The sequence below is a fragment of the Siphateles boraxobius genome, unplaced genomic scaffold (genome assembly GCF_051911475.1).
Source record: "Siphateles boraxobius isolate OS27281-9 unplaced genomic scaffold, OSU_SipBor_1 16, whole genome shotgun sequence".
Classification (NCBI taxonomy): Eukaryota; Metazoa; Chordata; class Actinopteri; order Cypriniformes; family Leuciscidae; genus Siphateles; species Siphateles boraxobius.
The window spans coordinates 17215318-17232053 of record NW_027508766.1 but is presented as its reverse complement, the minus strand read 5'-3'; the positions used below and the strand labels follow the sequence as shown (position 1 = coordinate 17232053).

General features: G+C 44.9%; 1 protein-coding gene across 1 annotated transcript in view; it reads right to left on the bottom strand.

Annotated features, from left to right (window-relative positions):
* Positions 1–16736, bottom strand: part of gpsm1a (G protein signaling modulator 1a) — a 75550-nt gene that overhangs the window by 29184 nt on the left and 29630 nt on the right. The window lies entirely within an intron of this gene.

Sequence of the window (16736 nt, the reverse complement as noted above, 5' to 3'; positions counted from 1 at the left end):
GGAAGCACGCGCTGCGGCGGTTACTTCTGCCCGGGTCGAGGCACATGATGTCGAACTTAGATTATCCAGTTCTGAGGAGCTCGATGTCGAAAGTTTTGCATCAGAAGAAACTGACTCGTCACTCCAGCATACTGCTGAACAGGGGCTGATAGATGTGTTCTCTCGGGCTGTTGAAAAGCTCAGCATCGAGTGGCCAACTGATAGGCAGGAGTCTAGAAATAAAAGCAAATTAGATGATAGACTTCTGTCTTCTCTCAGCCTTCTCGCCGGTGCTTACCATTCTTCCCAGATCTTCACTCTGAGGTTTCAAAGACCTGGGTTAGACCTGTTTCAAATAGAATTTATACTAACCAGTCTAATGCTTATGGAAACATTTTTGGTGCAAAAGCTTCAGGGTACGTGACCATGCCGAAGGCAGAGGAGACGCTCGCTAGCTATCTATCTCCTGCTTCGTCATCTTCACTTAAAGCACCGGCTCTGCCCTCTAAGCCATTAAAAAAAAAAATTTATACTTCTGTGTTAGTGGGGAAGGCTTACTCGGCGGCGGGTCAGGCGGCTGCATGTCTACACACTATGGCCATTATGCAGGCGTATCAGGCTGACCTGCTTAAAGATGCTTGTGAGGGGGGTGAAGAGAAGAAACAGGCGGCTGCTTTTCAGAAATTTATGCCCCTTAAAGTGCGTGTCACTGGGGCTGCTGAGCGAGGGCATTCCCAGCCGCCGAGTACTTCAAAAAGAGCGCAGCAGAAACGGAGTGTCGCGTCTCCTGCCCCCCCGCAGAGAAATTGGAGAGACGGGGCGGGGCTCTCTACGGCGCGAACTTCTCGGTGTAGGGCTGATCTGAGGACAGTCATTATCGCCAAGAAGGCCGCGTCGAAAAAATCCTGACGTGCTGAACATCAGGACTGAGGGTGGTCCCCATCGTGGAAGACTCGAGTTCACTGCACAAAAACACGGTGCCCTGTCTTTCCCGATGCCCTCAGGGGTCTGCTCTACTAACCCTGCCTATACAGGGCGTAGAGAGACTCGGCGAGCGATTTCCCGAGGGACGCTCGCCCCCTCCGAGGAGGGTTGTGGAGTGCCCGGACCAGCTGTTCCCTGCTAGTACGTTACAGGGCGCTGTGTCTGTCACTATAGATGTTCACCCAGAGGCCAGCCTCGAGAGGCTGGTTCCCTTAGTAGAGTTCCTGGCGAAAGGAGCTATAGAGCGGGTGTCTCCACCCAGCAGGGAGTTAGGATACTACAGCCGGTACTTCATCTTTCCAAAAAAAGATGGAGGGCTGCGTCCCTTTCTAGATCTGCGTCTCTTAAATCGCGTTGTAGGGAAGCTCAAATTCAAGATGCTCACTCTCAAGCAGATCGTGTCAAATCAGATCCTAGGACTGGTTCGTCACGATAGATCTAAAGGACGCTTACTTCCACGTATCTATCCTCCCTCAACACAGGAAGTTCCTGAGGTTTGCTTTCGGGGGCGAAGCTTACCAATATCGGCTTCTTCCGTTCGGCCTAGCACTGTCACCCCGCACGTTCACGAAGTGTTTGGATGCGGCTATAGCCCCGCTGAGGCTGCAGGGCATCCGTATTCTGAACTATATAGACGATTGGTTAATTCTAGCTCAATCGGAACAACAGGCGGTTCGGCATCGAGATGTCGTTCTTGCTCACATCAAGAGGTTGGGGTTGAGGCGCAACGCCAAGAAGAGTGTTCTTTCTCCATTACAGAGAACCACTTTTCTCGGTGTAGTGTGGGATTCGACGACGACGATGCAGGCACAGTTGTCACCTGCTCATGTTGCTTCGATTCTCGCCGCAGTAGATCAGGTCAAGCTAGGCCAGTCATCCACTGTAAAACAGTTCCCGAGACTGTTAGGTCTCATGGCAGCTGCGTCCAACGTGATACCTTTTGGCCTCCTGCACATGAGACCGTTACAGTGGTGGCTCAGAACCAGGGGATTCTCCCCGAGGGGAAATCCGCTTCGCATGATCATGAGTTCGCAACGGTGTCATCGCGGCCTGGTTATGTGGAAAGATCCTTGCTTTCTGTCCCAAGGCCCTGTGTTGGGAGCTACTTGTCGTCGCGTTATGCTAACGACAGATGCCTCTCTCACGGGGTGGGGGGCGATCATGAGTGGTCGCCCAGCTCAGGGTCTGTGGGAGGACCATCACCGTCTATGGCACATAAATTGTCTAGAGATGTTGGCAGTGTTTGAGGCACTGAAACATTTCCTCCCAGACCTAAGGGGCCACCATGTTCTTGTCCGGTCAGAAAACACATCGGTGGTCTCTTATATCAACCATCAGGGGGGTCTGCGTTCTCGCCCACTTTACAAACTGGCACGTCAGATCCTTCTATGGTCCCAGGGGAAAATTCTTTCTCTGAGAGCTATTTATCTCCCGGGGTTTTTGAATCAGGGGGCAGACATCCTGTCGAGGCAGGGGCCGAGGCCCGGGGAATGGAGTCTTCACCCCGAGATGGTGGAGCTCCTATGGGAACATTTCGGTCGTGCCGAGGTAGACCTATTTGCTTCCCGAGAGACATCACACTGTCCACTGTGGTTCTCTCTCAGCCTGCCAGCCCCACTGGGGATGGACGCGATGGTACATCTGTGGCCGAGGTCACGTTTGTATGCTTTTCCCCCGATCGCTCTGCTCCCGGGAGTTCTGGAGAGGGTTCGCCGGGACGGGCTCAGTCTTCTGCTAATAGCCCCGTTCTGGCCGGCCCGAGTATGGTTTGCGGACCTAGTGTCTCTCCTCGACGGCTCTCCCCTGGAGATACCGATCTGGAGAGATCTACTCTCTCAGGCAAGTGGGTCGATCCTTCACCCCCGCCCAGAACTATGGAGGCTGTGGGCTTGGCCTCTGAGGGGGCCCAGCTCACAGATTCTGGTCTCTCGACTGAGGTCGTTGAGACCATCCTCCAATCCAGAGCTCCCGCCACGAGGAAGTTATATGCCGCGAGGTGGAAACTTTTCACCTCTTGGTGTGGAGAGCGCCAGCAGGACCCAGTTAACTGCCCGGTTGGTACAGTGCTGGATTTCCTCTAGGACCGTCTCTCCACAGGGTTATCCCACTCCACACTGAAGGTGTACGTGGCGGCCTTAACTGCTTACCATGCCCCTTCGAGCGGAGGTTCTCTCGGGAGACACCCACTTATATCTCGCTTCCTTCGTGGCGGCTTGAGGCTGAGGCCTGCAGTTCGCACGAGGGTACCAGCTTGGGATCTGGCCATCGTCTTAGAAGGTCTCTCCCTAGCTCCTTTCGAGCCCATCGAGGAATTTTCGGAAAAGTTTCTTACGCTAAAGATTATCCTTCTTCTCGTTATCTCATCTCTTAAAAGAATTGGAGATATTCAAGCACTTTCGGTGTCTCCCTCGTGCCTGGAATTTGCTCCTGGTATGGTTCAGGCCTTTCTCTGTCCGAGACCAGGTTATGTTCCTAAGGTGCCAACTACTTTTGTTAGACCTATAGTTCTGCAGGCTTTCTGTCCTCCGCCTTTTTTGAACTCAGACCAGGAGAAACTGAATTTGCTGTGTCCCGTTAGGGCTTTAGATGCTTATGTCCACAGAGCTGCCCTGTGGAGGAAATCGGAACAGTTGTTCGTCTGTTTTGGGTCACCTAAGAAGGGGTGTCCGGCGTCTAAGCAAAGGATGAGCAAGTGGGTGGTCGAGGCCATCTCACTTGCTTACGTTTCGGCCGGTCAGCCTTCACCTTTGGCTGTAAGGGCCCATTCTACCAGGAGTATGGCTGCATCTAGAGCTCTTCTTTCAGGGGCTTCTCTTCAGGACGTTTGTGATGCGGCAGGCTGGTCCTCACCGCACACTTTCGTCAGGTTTTATTCTCTTGATTTTAGCTAAGATAATGTCTAAGAAGACATTTCATATGTTGTGGTCTCAAAGAGACATCTCTATTATTGGCCGAATTTTTCTTACAAAAATGGAATGCATTTCTAGACTTATTTACCCAGCTTACTCAATCTCATTTCCTAAGAATGCAATAAAAGCTATAAATCAAGCAAACTTCAATTTTATCTGGAAAAGAAAAACACACTACATTAGAAAAGGAATCTTGGTTAAGGAGTATGAAGAAGGAGGGCTAAAAGCAATCAACATTGAATGTATTAATGGTACTGTTAAAACAAATTGGCTAAGATCCTTTTAAAAAATTAAAGTAGTTTTTGGTTTCATATCCCCAGTCAAATCTTTATGAAATTAGGAGGTGTCAATCTTCTCCTTAGATGTGATTATGACCTTAAAAAACGTCCCGGGTTACGTATGTAACCCTAGTTCCCCGAAGGGACGGACGCTGCGTGTAATCGCAGTGGGAACGCCCCCCAGCGTAGCGCGTCTGAAGCATGAATGAAATCAGTCAATGGAGCGTCACAGCGGGTGACGTCACCGACCAGGAAGCTATAAATATCCCCTGAATACACAAGCCACCAGCTTCTAATGTTACTGAAGCAAGCGATCCAAGGGGATGCCGAGAGTATGGCAGGACACGCAGCGTCCGTCCCTTCGGGGAACTAGGGTTACATACGTAACCCGGGACGTTCCCCTTCAGGGACTACCGCTGCGTGTAATCGCAGTGGGAACGCAATACCCACATCCCCATACGACCAAATCCCCGTCGTGTGTCATAAGGAGACACAAGCCGACGAGAGAACCTGAGCCCCGGGAGTGGAGCTAAGGTCAATGGAATAAAATCTGACGAAAGTGTGCGGTGAGGACCAGCCTGCCGCATCACAAACGTCCTGAAGAGAAGCTCCTGAAAGAAGAGCTGTAGAAGCAGCCATACTCCGGGTGGAATGAGCCCTTACAGCCAAAGGTGAAGGCTGATGGGCCGAACCGTAAGCAAGCGAGATGGCCTCGACCACCCACTTGCTCATCCTTTGCTTAGATGCTGGACACCCCTTCTTAGGTGACCCAAAACAGACAAACAATTGTTCTGATTTCCTCCACAGGGCAGCTCTGTGGACATACGCATCTAAAGCCCTAACAGGACACAGCAAATTAAGTTTCTCCTGGTCTGACGTCAAAAAAGGCGGAGGACAGAAAGCCTGCAGAACTATAGGTCTAACCGAAGTGGTTGGTACCTTAGGAACATACCCTGGTCTCGGACAGAGAAAAGCTTTTACCATACCAGGAGCAAATTCCAGGCACGAGGGAGCCACCGAAAGTGCTTGAATATCTCCAATTCTTTTTAGAGACGAGATAGCAAGAAGAAGGATAGTCTTTAGTGTAAGGAACTTTTCCGAAACTTCCTCGATGGGCTCGAAAGGAGCTAGGAAGAGACCTTCCAAGACGATGGCCAGATCCCAAGCTGGTACCCTCGTGCGGACTGCAGGCCTCAGCCTCAAGGCGCCACGAAGGAAGCGAGATACAAGTGGGTGTCTCCCGAGAGAACCTCCACTCGAAGGGTCGTGGTAAGCAGCTAAGGCCGCCACATACACCTTCAGTGTGGAGTGAGATAACCCTGTGGAGAGCCGGTCCTGCAGGAAATCCAGCACTGTACCAACCGGGCAGTTAACTGGGTCCTGCTGGCGCTCTCCACACCAAGAGGTGAAAAGTTTCCACCTCGCGGCATATAACTTCCTTGTGGCGGGAGCTCTGGATTGGAGGATGGTCTCAACGACCTCAGTCGAGAGACCAGAATCTATGAGCTGGGCCCCCTCAGAGGCCAAGCCCACAGCCTCCATAGTTCTGGGCGGGGGTGAAAGATCGACCCACTCGCCTGAGAGAGTAGATCTCTCCTGATCGGTATCTCTAGGGGAGAGCCGTCGAGGAGAGACACTAGGTCCGCAAACCATACTCGGGCCGGCCAGAACGGGGCTATTAGCAGAAGACTGAGCCCGTCCCGGCGAACCCTCTCCAGAACTCCCGGGAGGAGAGCGATCGGGGGAAAAGCGTACAGACGTGACCTCGGCCACGGATGTACCATCGCGTCCAACCCCAGTGGGGCTGGCAGGCTGAGAGAGAACCACAGTGGACAATGTGATGTCTCTCTGGAAGCAAATAGATCTACCTCGGCACGACCGAAATGTTCCCATAGGAGCTCCACCACCTCGGGGTGAAGACTCCATTCCCCGGGCCTCGGCCCCTGCCTCGACAGGATGTCTGCCCCCTGATTTAAGTACCCTGGGAGATAAATAGCTCTCAGAGAAAGAATTCTCCCCTGGGACCATAGGAGAATCTGACGTGCCAGTTTGTAAAGTGGGCGAGAACGCAGACCCCCCTGATGGTTGATATAAGAGACCACCGATGTGTTGTCTGTTCGAACAAGAACATGGTGGCCCCTTAGGTCTGGGAGGAAGTGTTTCAGAGCCTGAAACACTGCCAACATCTCTAGACAATTTATGTGCCATAGACGGTGATGGTCCCCCCACAGACCCCGAGCTGGGCGACCACTCATGATCGCCCCCCACCCCGTGAGAGAGGCATCTGTCGTTAGCATAACGCGACGACAAGGAGCTCCCAACACCGGGCCTTGGGACAGAAACCGAGGATCTTTCCACATAACCAGGGCGCGAAGACATCGTCGCGAACTCATGATCATGCGAAACGGATTTCCCCTCGGGGAGAATCCCCTGGTTCTGAGCCACCACTGTAACGGTCTCATGTGCAGGAGGCCAAAAGGTATCACGTTGGACGCAGCTGCCATGAGACCTAACAGTCTCTGGAACTGTTTTACAGTGGACGACTGGCCTAGCTTGACCTGATCTACTGCGGCGAGAATCGAAGCAACACGAGCAGGTGACAACTGTGCCTGCATCGTCGTCGAATCCCACACTACACCGAGAAAAGTGGTTCTCTGTAATGGAGAAAGAACACTCTTCTTGGCGTTGAGCCTCAACCCCAACCTCTTGATGTGAGAAAGAACGACATCTCGGTGCCGAACCGCCTGCTGTTCTGATTGAGCTAGAATTAACCAATCGTCTATATAGTTCAGAATACGAATGCCCTGCAGCCTCAGCGGGGCTATAGCTGCATCCATACACTTCGTGAACGTGCGGGGTGACAGTGCTAGGCCAAACGGAAGAACCCGATATTGATACGCTTCGCCCCCGAAAGCGAACCTCAGGAGCTTCCTGTGTTGAGGGAGGATGGATACATGGAAGTAGGCGTCCTTTAGGTCTATCGTGACAAACCAGTCCTCGGATCTGATTTGTGACACGATCTGTTTGAGAGTGAGCATCTTGAATTTGAGCTTCCCTACAGTGCGATTTAAGAGACGCAGATCTAGAATGGGACGCAGCCCTCCATCTTTTTTCGGAACGATGAAGTACCGGCTGTAGTATCCTAACTCCCTGCTGGGCGGAGGAACCCGTTCTATAGCCCCTTTGTGCAGCAGAGTTTCTACCTCCTGTTCTAATACCAGAGCCTGCTCGGGGCCGACCACCGTGGGCAGAACCCCTCTGAACCGAGGTGGACGCGTTCTGAACTGAATAGCGTACCCGTTCTTTATAATATTCAGGACCCACTGAGAAACATTGGGAAGCATTTCCCATTCCGCCAGGAACTCTACTAAGGGAACCAGCCTCTCGAGGCTGGCCTCTGGATGAACATCCCGAGTGACAGACACAGCGCCCTGTAACATACTGGCAGGAAACAGCTGGTCTGAGCACTCCACAACCCTCCTCGGAGGGGGCGAGCGTCCCTCGGGAAATCGCTCGCCAAGTCTCTCTACGCCCTGTATAGGCAGGGTTAGTAGAACAGACCCCTGAGGGCATCGAGAAAGACAGGGCGCCGTGTTTTTGAGCGGCGAACTCAAGTCTTTCCCGATGGGGACCACCCTCAGAGTCCTGACGTTCAGCCCGTCAGGACTTTTTCGACGCGGCCTTCCTGGCGACAATGACTGACCTCAGATCAGTCCTGCCCCGAGAAGGCCGCGCCGGAGAGCGCCCCGCCTCGTCCCTCCAGTTTGTCTGCGGGGGGGCACGAGACACGACACTCCGCTTCTGCTGTGCTCTTTTAGAAGACGAACTCGACGGCTGGGACTGCCCTCGCTCAGCAGCCCCAGTGACGCGCACTTTGAGAGGGATAAACTTATGAAAAGCAGCCGCCTGTTTTTTCTCTTCCTGGAACCTCTCAGTGACAGAGTGAAGAGCGTCACCGAAGAGGCCCGCAGGCGAAACAGGAGCATTTAATAGGAGAGATTTATCTTTTTCTTTCATAGAGGTTTGACTCAACCATAAATGCCTTTCTGTGGCCACCATGGCTGCCATAGACCGGCCAACAGATTTAGCTGTTTCCCTGGTAGCCCGTAGAGTGAGATCAGCAGTCTGCCTGAGCTCATTGATCATATCTGCCGAAATTTCTCCCCCCTCACACACATCTTTGAGCAGGTCAGCCTGATAAGCCTGCATAATGGCCATTGTATGCAAACATGCAGCCGCCTGCCCAGCCGCCGAGTAAGCCTTCCCCACCAGCACAGAAGTATTTTTCAGTGGTCTAGAAGGAAGAGCCGGTGCTTTAAGCGAAGATGCCGAGGCAGGAGAGAGATAGCTCGCGAGCGTCTCCTCCGCCTTCGGCATCGTCACATATCCAGCAGACTTTGCACCAAAAATATTACCATAAGCATTGGATTGATTGGTATATATTCTGCTCGAAACCGGTCTAACCCAGGTCTTTGAAACCTCAGCATGAAGGTCTGGGAAGAACGGTAAGCACCGGCGAGAAGGCTGAGGACGTGCAGAGAGAAATCTATCATCTAGTTTGCTTTTATTTCTAGATTCTTGTTTATCAGTTGGCCATTCAATACTGAGTTTTTCAACAGCCCGAGATAACACATCCATTTAACCTTCTTCAGCAGTATAATGAAGTGAGCTAGTTTCCTCTGATGCCAAACTTTCGACATCCAGATCCTCAGAACTGGATAATCTAAGTTCCACATCATCGCGTGCCTCCACCCGGGCAGAAGTAACCGCCGCAGCACTTGCTTCCAGAGCCGGGTGAGAGGCACTGGATCCCGCCGGAGAAAGCTGAGATAGGGCGGGGCCCGTCTCAGCGTCGCCGGTGAGATCCATCTGCGAACCCCAAGTCAAGCGCCGCCGCTCTGCCTCAACAGAAGCGGGACCCGAGCCCTGGGGAGCTCGCAACAAACCACTCTCCTCAAAGAGCGATCGCCGCGAGCGCAGAGTTCTCAAAGGAAAACGCTCGCAATGCTCACAATCGACTCCCTCGAGAGCCGACTGGGCATGCTGAACTCCCAAACAAGCTACACATAACTCGTGAGAATCCCTACCCGTGATGTAACGTGTACAGGGGGGAACACACTTTCTATACTGCTCGCTCATTTTGGTTTATATATATATATATATATATATATATATATATATAGTGAAAACTCCTGACAAAATCAGACAAACACAATCGAAAGATATCAGACACACACAGAGCGCTGCTGAAGTAACAGAAGCTGGTGGCTTGTGTATTCAGGGGATATTTATAGCTTCCTGGTCGGTGACGTCACCCGCTGTGACGCTCCATTGACTGATTTCATTCATGCTTCAGACGCGCTACGCTGGGGGGCGTTCCCACTGCGATTACACGCAGCGGTAGTCCCTGAAGGGGAACTCCCTGTTAAGTTATCAGTGTTTCATCAACAGGTTTTACTTTATTGAAAAATGATCTACAAGCATAATTTCAGTCCTCACAACATCACTTTGTGGAACTGTAGGTATGTGGTATTTAGGAATAAGTCTTTATTTTACAAAAGTTGGTGGGAGAAAGGAATATGGTCTGTAATGCATATTTTAGATAATACTGGAGTCATTATGTCTTTTTACATTTTCTGTTTAAAATTTAATTTATTTGACAAAAAACAATATGATAACATTATCAAAGCAATCCCACAATCTATAATTCAGATGTCTTTCAACATATATCAAAGTAATGTAACCCCCTGTCTTCCTAAGCTTTTGGTGAATGGAGTTTCTCTAACTCACATTAATTTACCCAATATTACAATTCGCAAAGCCTTTGTGAAGGAATTATATCCTTATTCTTCAAATAAAAATTAAATCTCTCAATATTTTTCCAGTGCTGAAGTTAAGAACTTAAGAACAAAATATCTTAAATTTCCAGTTGCTCCAAAAGCAAAGTAAGTGCACTTTAAAATTCTGAATGGAGTTTATCCATCTAGAGAGTTTTTAAGATGTTGATTTGGTCTTGATGCTAATAGTTGCTCCTTTTGTGTTGATCAGATTGAAACAACAGAAGATCTGTTTTATGATTGTAAATTTTCTTATACCTTTTGGGAGGATTTGCATTACTGGTTATTTCCTAAATGTAAAGATTTACCTGTATTAACAAAGGAAAATATAATTTTTGGTTATTTTTATGAAAGATGAAACCCTTGACTTGGCAGTAAACACATTTATTATTCTTGGGAAATTCTTTTTACACAAGAATAGATTCCTGAAAACACTACAAACTTTTACGTTTTTCATAAAGAACTGTGTCATTACTTTTTATCGCTAAAATTGATGAAGAAAAAGAATGCCTTAATCTTATCTACTTTGATAGAGGATGTGAATCTTTCTGAAAACCCCTAGTCTTTTATTTATTTTTATTTATTTATGTATTTATTTATTTATTTATTTATTTTATTTTTTATCTTATTTGTATCTGTAATTTCTACTTCATATGTGAAGGTGCTTGTCTGTTGTCTAAGAAGACATTTCATATGTTGTGCCAGGCCAATTATGGTTGTTAATACTATTGTTCAATAAAAATTTTTAAAAAAGTGATAGAAGGTCTAGGCCTATAGCACGTCACATGACAGATGGTGTTTAATCACCTTGTTTTGAATTAGAAAGCAATGAAACGCAAAGCCTCCGTGGAGATGACAAATATAATGCTGTGACTGAACATTAGCTAATCTGATTCATTTCGACCATCAGAAAAGACATTATATCAAACATTATTAGGACAGTGTATTTTGCTACTTACCAACATCTGGCACACATGAACTTATGCCAAATATCGCGATGTGTTCGGAAGGAGACTTTTTCATCGGGATTTCCTACTGATAAAATTCGTGTTGTCGTTTATACTTTTTTTTTAAATCAATAAACAGCAAAGCAGTCCAGCTTCCCTGGCAATAAGACCGAAATAATAACATTAAAAGAAATACATGTATAAACATGATAAGATATCGTGAATAAATGTCGATTAAACAGCTGCCCGACTGGCAGAAACAATCGTGCATTACATTAGTAAACAAATAAATTAAATAAATAAATAAATAAATAAAAATGCTAATATCACGAAAATAACGAAATAAACGTGTCCGTATCACGAACCAGTAGATTAAATAACCTGACCATATCTGCCATGAGACTAGGCTGTGTGACATAGGCGCCGATACCATGGGTGATCCGGGGCTCGAGCAGCGAGCACCCAAGGAATATACGGAGCACCCACGTGTGTGCCAGACTGCCAGTAGGCTACATTCATTTAAAATTAAACATTGCAGTTGGTGCTATGTGAAGCGTCTGTAACTGTGAGATTGGTTATGTCGCTGTCAGTCGCCTGCTCCATATCCTATCCACCAATCACAGCGTTTCTCGGATGAAAACGCCTCTGATCGCGGTTACGTGTCAGTTAAACTTTTGATCTCCAATCCTGTCTGTATTTGTTAGAAGTTGCGCTGTCCTGAGCTATGGTCCTGAGTTGAAAGATATCCTACTTTACGGCTTTACAGGTATTATGAAGTAAATGGGTGTGTGCGTTCGTGTCGGCGGCTGCCCATTACCTAAAAGTGGTCGCACACCTGACGAGAAGCGCAGCGCCGCGTTGTGCCATGTCTTTTAAAATTCAAACACATTATTTTCTATGAGTGTAACTTACACACACCGGCGGCGCCCATCTACGGCTATAGGACCTTGTTCAAAATCCTGCCGTGCCACAGAGCGCGATTTACAAAGTTTTTTATTAAATTTACATTTATTTGTCTCAAATCGTCGTTAATGTAGCCTACTGACTTCAACCTGTGCTGCAATATACATGTATTTTACATTCATTTACAGAAATCAGCTGCTTGAATGAAAATTGCTGATGTTATCGGATTTTCAGGTGATATTCTCAATTAATTCAGTCAGTGGCGCAAAAAGTGGGTATGCGCTAAATGCGGCGCATAGGGGCGCCGCCTCATAGGGGCGCCAAAGCGATGGTTAAAAAAAAGCAATTTTTTTTATAAGTTATGTACATTTATATAAAAGTTATACAAGTTAAATATAAAAAAGTTATATAAATTTTAGAGGACTAACAGGCTAGAGTAGGGCGCCGGCGCCCTCATAATATTCCATCATAGAATTTATTTTGACATAGAAGGGTAATATCGCGAGCGGGCGGGGGAGCGCGCGTGAGCGCTGAGTGAGCAGCACAGGAGTGCGCTATCGTTGAAACTCGAAAAAGATGAATGAAGCAAAAAAAGCGGTCGGGGGCTAAAAATAGAAAAAGAAGGAGGTTAAAGGAGATGGCATGTCAAGGGATGCGACAGCAGCTAAATAAGTAGATGGTGAAATGCAACAGGTAGCCTATGTGATGTTTGTGCTTGGAGGAGGCTTGCAAATATTCATGTTAACAGACTAACGTTTATTAACTCTGGGAATGTAGCAGCCAGAGCTAGCTAGTTTAGAATATGCAAACCCGAGGTTGCTGAGCTGAAAACTAAAAAATATAAGGTAGCATGTACAATAAATGACAATAATCTTGAAAACAACTAATGCAATATCTCTGGTTTACCATGGAATCATGCGTAGATTTGCTACCAAGCTTGGAGGCTTGCAAATATTAATGTTAACAGCAAGTGTTTGCTAACTTAATGCAAAATAATATTGCTGATATCTACATTTAGATTTTGGTTAAACCTTATGGTACCAATCCCATGCATGACATATCTCAATTTTATTAAAGTAAAATAACAACTGGAAAATATAAGGTAGCATGCACAATAAATGACTAGAACCTAGAATGACTAGAAACATGACTTATGCAATAAGGCTGGTTTATCATGGAAACAAATAGATTTTGTTTTACCATTCATGTATGTTCATGTTAGCTGTGCTATCAGACATACAAGCTATAGTTACATCTGCTGGGTGACATGGAAGCTGTATTTAGGGTCACATCTCTCTCTCTCTCTCTTTAAAAATCTGTGCTATATAATATGTATTAAGTGGCAAACAGCAACGAGGCTTTTGTTGACTGTTTCTGTTTTTTTGTTGTTGTTGTTGTTGTTGTTGTTGTTCATTGACATAATTTATGTCATCATTGTTGTCATTGTCACAAGTACAGGGATTTGCAAAGAAAAAAATAAAATTTTCTGGGATAAGGAAGATTTGATGGATGATCATTTTGATACAAATGACAGCTACACACAATATGATTATTATTATTTTATATATATATATATATATATGTGTGTGTGTGTGTGTGTGTGTGTGTGTGTGTGTGTGTATGTATGTGTATATGTGTATGTTTGTAACTGTTTATTCTGTAACTTTTTATAATTTGTTAACATTGTTAATATATATATATGTGTGTGTGTGTGTGTGTGTGTGTGTGTGTGTGTGTGTGTGTGTGTGTGTGTGTGTGTGTGTGTGTGTGTGTGTGTGTGTGTGTGTGTGTGTGTGTGTGTGTGTGTGTATTGGGGGGCGCCAAAATTGTTGCTGCATACCCCTCTAACACTGGGTAGTTGCGCCCCTGCATTCAGTTAACGGACCCCCCGGTTGTATTTAATTGTACAGTACAATCGTAACATAGTAGCCTACATACATTATCTTAATTCCATAATGTCCTTAAACATAACATTACCATATTGCTGGCCATAAACTGACAAAGTGCGCGTCCGGTGTGCGATAGGCTACCTCGAGTTGTCATAGACGCAGCGCTGCGCTTCTCGTTCGGTTCTGAAATGCAAACATTTTTTGACTAGGACTAACGTTACTTTTTTTTTTTTTTTTTTTTTCATGAGCACCCACGGAGGAAAACATAAATCGGCGCCTATATGCTGTGTGACACCTCAAAAGCGTGAAAAAAATTCCTAATTTATATTAAAACGAGTGTATAAGCCTACTACTGAGAAGTCTGTACATTACTCATATTATTGTTTTTATAACCTTTATTTAACCATCTGGAACGGAGAAAAAATGATACCACTTAGCGCCTCTAGTGGGCTTTTCACTCGAAAAGTGCAGGGAAACGCACCTGGAGGTACGTATCTCAGGTTTTGCAAAAATGTAGGCAGAGTAACGTATTTCCCATGAGCCCGGGTTGCTTTAAAACCTGCTACTGTCTAGGCTACGATTGACTGTCTGCATTATTAATGATAATCAAACAACAAAACAAAAACTTTTAATAAGAATTAATCTATATTTAACTGTATTTAACTATATTTAAGATGGTGTTTTGGGGATTTTCGTGGTTGAACTTGGTCTAATAACTTACGTACTAGTACACAGATATATTGTTACTTAAATGTCACTGGATTGAACAAATTATTTATTTACCGATAAATTCTGGCATAAAATAATATCTGAATTATGTGGATATTCAAAACCAATGAGTTTGGTGTTAGTATACATATGATTTTTTTCTCTGGTTTCCATGAAAAAAGTGGTACCAATTTACCATCTGATATAATGTCTGTATGGAGCTAATTTTAAAAATGATTAATTATACTTTATTTATAGACCCCTTTCTGTAATAGTTACATTCTCATTATTTAATATAATGTTACAGTTCCTTTGTTAATGTAATGCAATCTGCAGATATTCTTTCAGAAACACTGAATGCAGACACTTCAGTGCACAAAAAAAGCCATCTAAAAACAACCACCAATCAAGCTCTTTAGTCATTACTGGTGAATGTTTGATTTCTATACTTTGATTAAGATTTAAATAATTTTTTTTGCCCCTAAAATGTTTTTTGTATGAAATTTTTAAATCCCATTTTCAGTCCACTTAGGATCATGTGACTCCACTGTACCACATCCAGGACTCTTTGAATATTGATCTGAATACATCTCTGAAAAATAGGTTTTGCAAATAGCATTTATCAGACAAATCCAAAACCAATGCATCAAAGACACCTCAACTTCCGCAGACTATGAGTCATTCCCAAAAGTTTCCACAAGATGACACTCTTTCTCCAAAATTACACTCACTGTTTTGTGCAGAGCTTTTGAAGAAGAATGTATCTACTGTCTACGAAGATCCAGCAACAGAAACTGAGGAGAGACTCGGCCTCCAGCATCTGTGGAGAAACATTGTCAACATCTTTCCAGAAAAGTTTGCAGGGTGACAAACAAAGGTCTCCATTTGTCACTGAACATTGCAGTAGCATTACAGTATTACAGTACAGTACAAAGCACTGACAAAAAGAAAATATTTAAATTAGATGACTTAGAACTTCTGTGTTAATGTCTGTGTTAAATTCAAATGCAATGTAATTTGAGGTAATCTCTTTTAGAAGCATCACCAGGTACAGATAGAGACTGCCTGTTAGGAAAAACCCTGTAAGCTGTTTTTCACCCAATACCGACCACCAAAGATCTGATCTCCGGGGTGAGACTATTTAATACAATGCTTTCTGACCCAGAATATGGTATAAAAATGTCTCAGAGGTTTCAAAGCACCTTGGCCTACTAAATGCCTTACATAACAGAATATAGCAATTCAATTAAGCATTAAAACTACAATATCAGAAAAAAAATTTAAATTGAAAAATTGCACAATAATTTGTCACATATAGGGCAGTACCCTCAAAACAACATCTTTGTCCATTATTTAAGTCAAGTCACATTTATTTTTATTGCTTTTACAATACAGATTGTTTCAAAGCAGCTTTACAGAGATAACAGGAAAATAATGCAACAACATTTTTTTCCAGAAGAAAATAGCGTCACAGTCCAGCTTAAGTAAGTTCAGGGATCATTCATTTTTGTTGAAAAAAAAGTTATTAATTTAGTTCATTTATATATAGCCGCTCTGGAGAAAACCGTGATGTCATCGTTCAGCTCAGTTCAGTTCTCATATAATGGTGTCAATGCAGGCAGATCAATATTATTGTTGAATATTAAATTAAATGTTAAATTTAATGTCCCTAACTAAGCAAGCCAAAAGCCGATGGCAACAAAGTTGAAAAAAGGCGAAAAAGGCGACAGTGGCATGGAACCAAAACTCCATCAGTTGACAGAATGGAGAAAAAAACCTTGGGAGAACCTAGGCTCAGTTGGGGGGCCAGTTCTCCTCTGGCCAACGAACAGTGTATGATTATGATTCAGGCAGCATTATAGGTCAGAAGTCAGATTGGATCGGAACAATCAGAAAATTATACACCTAGGTTCATAGTAGGCTAGTTTCCTAAAGTTACATATTACTACTCCATCACTTGTGAAAAAGAAGTACACTTTAGCATACTTTCAGCATATTTAATGTAATTAGACTTTTTTATATGTAATATAATCAGGCCTACTTATATTGTTAGGAATATGGTTAAAGTGTGCTGTCGAATTTACTGACAAGCATTTATATAAAATATACTTTAATATCAATTTCTATTAAAACGTGTTTGTATGACATGTAGTTAAATATATTTGTAATTACACATTAATGATAAAGTTACAATTTGGTAAATTTGAAATATGTGATGTCAAATAACACAAGTACTTTACATGTCGTTACAAACATCAAAATAAGAGTAGGGCCTACTGTACTTCTGTAAAGCATGACAAAA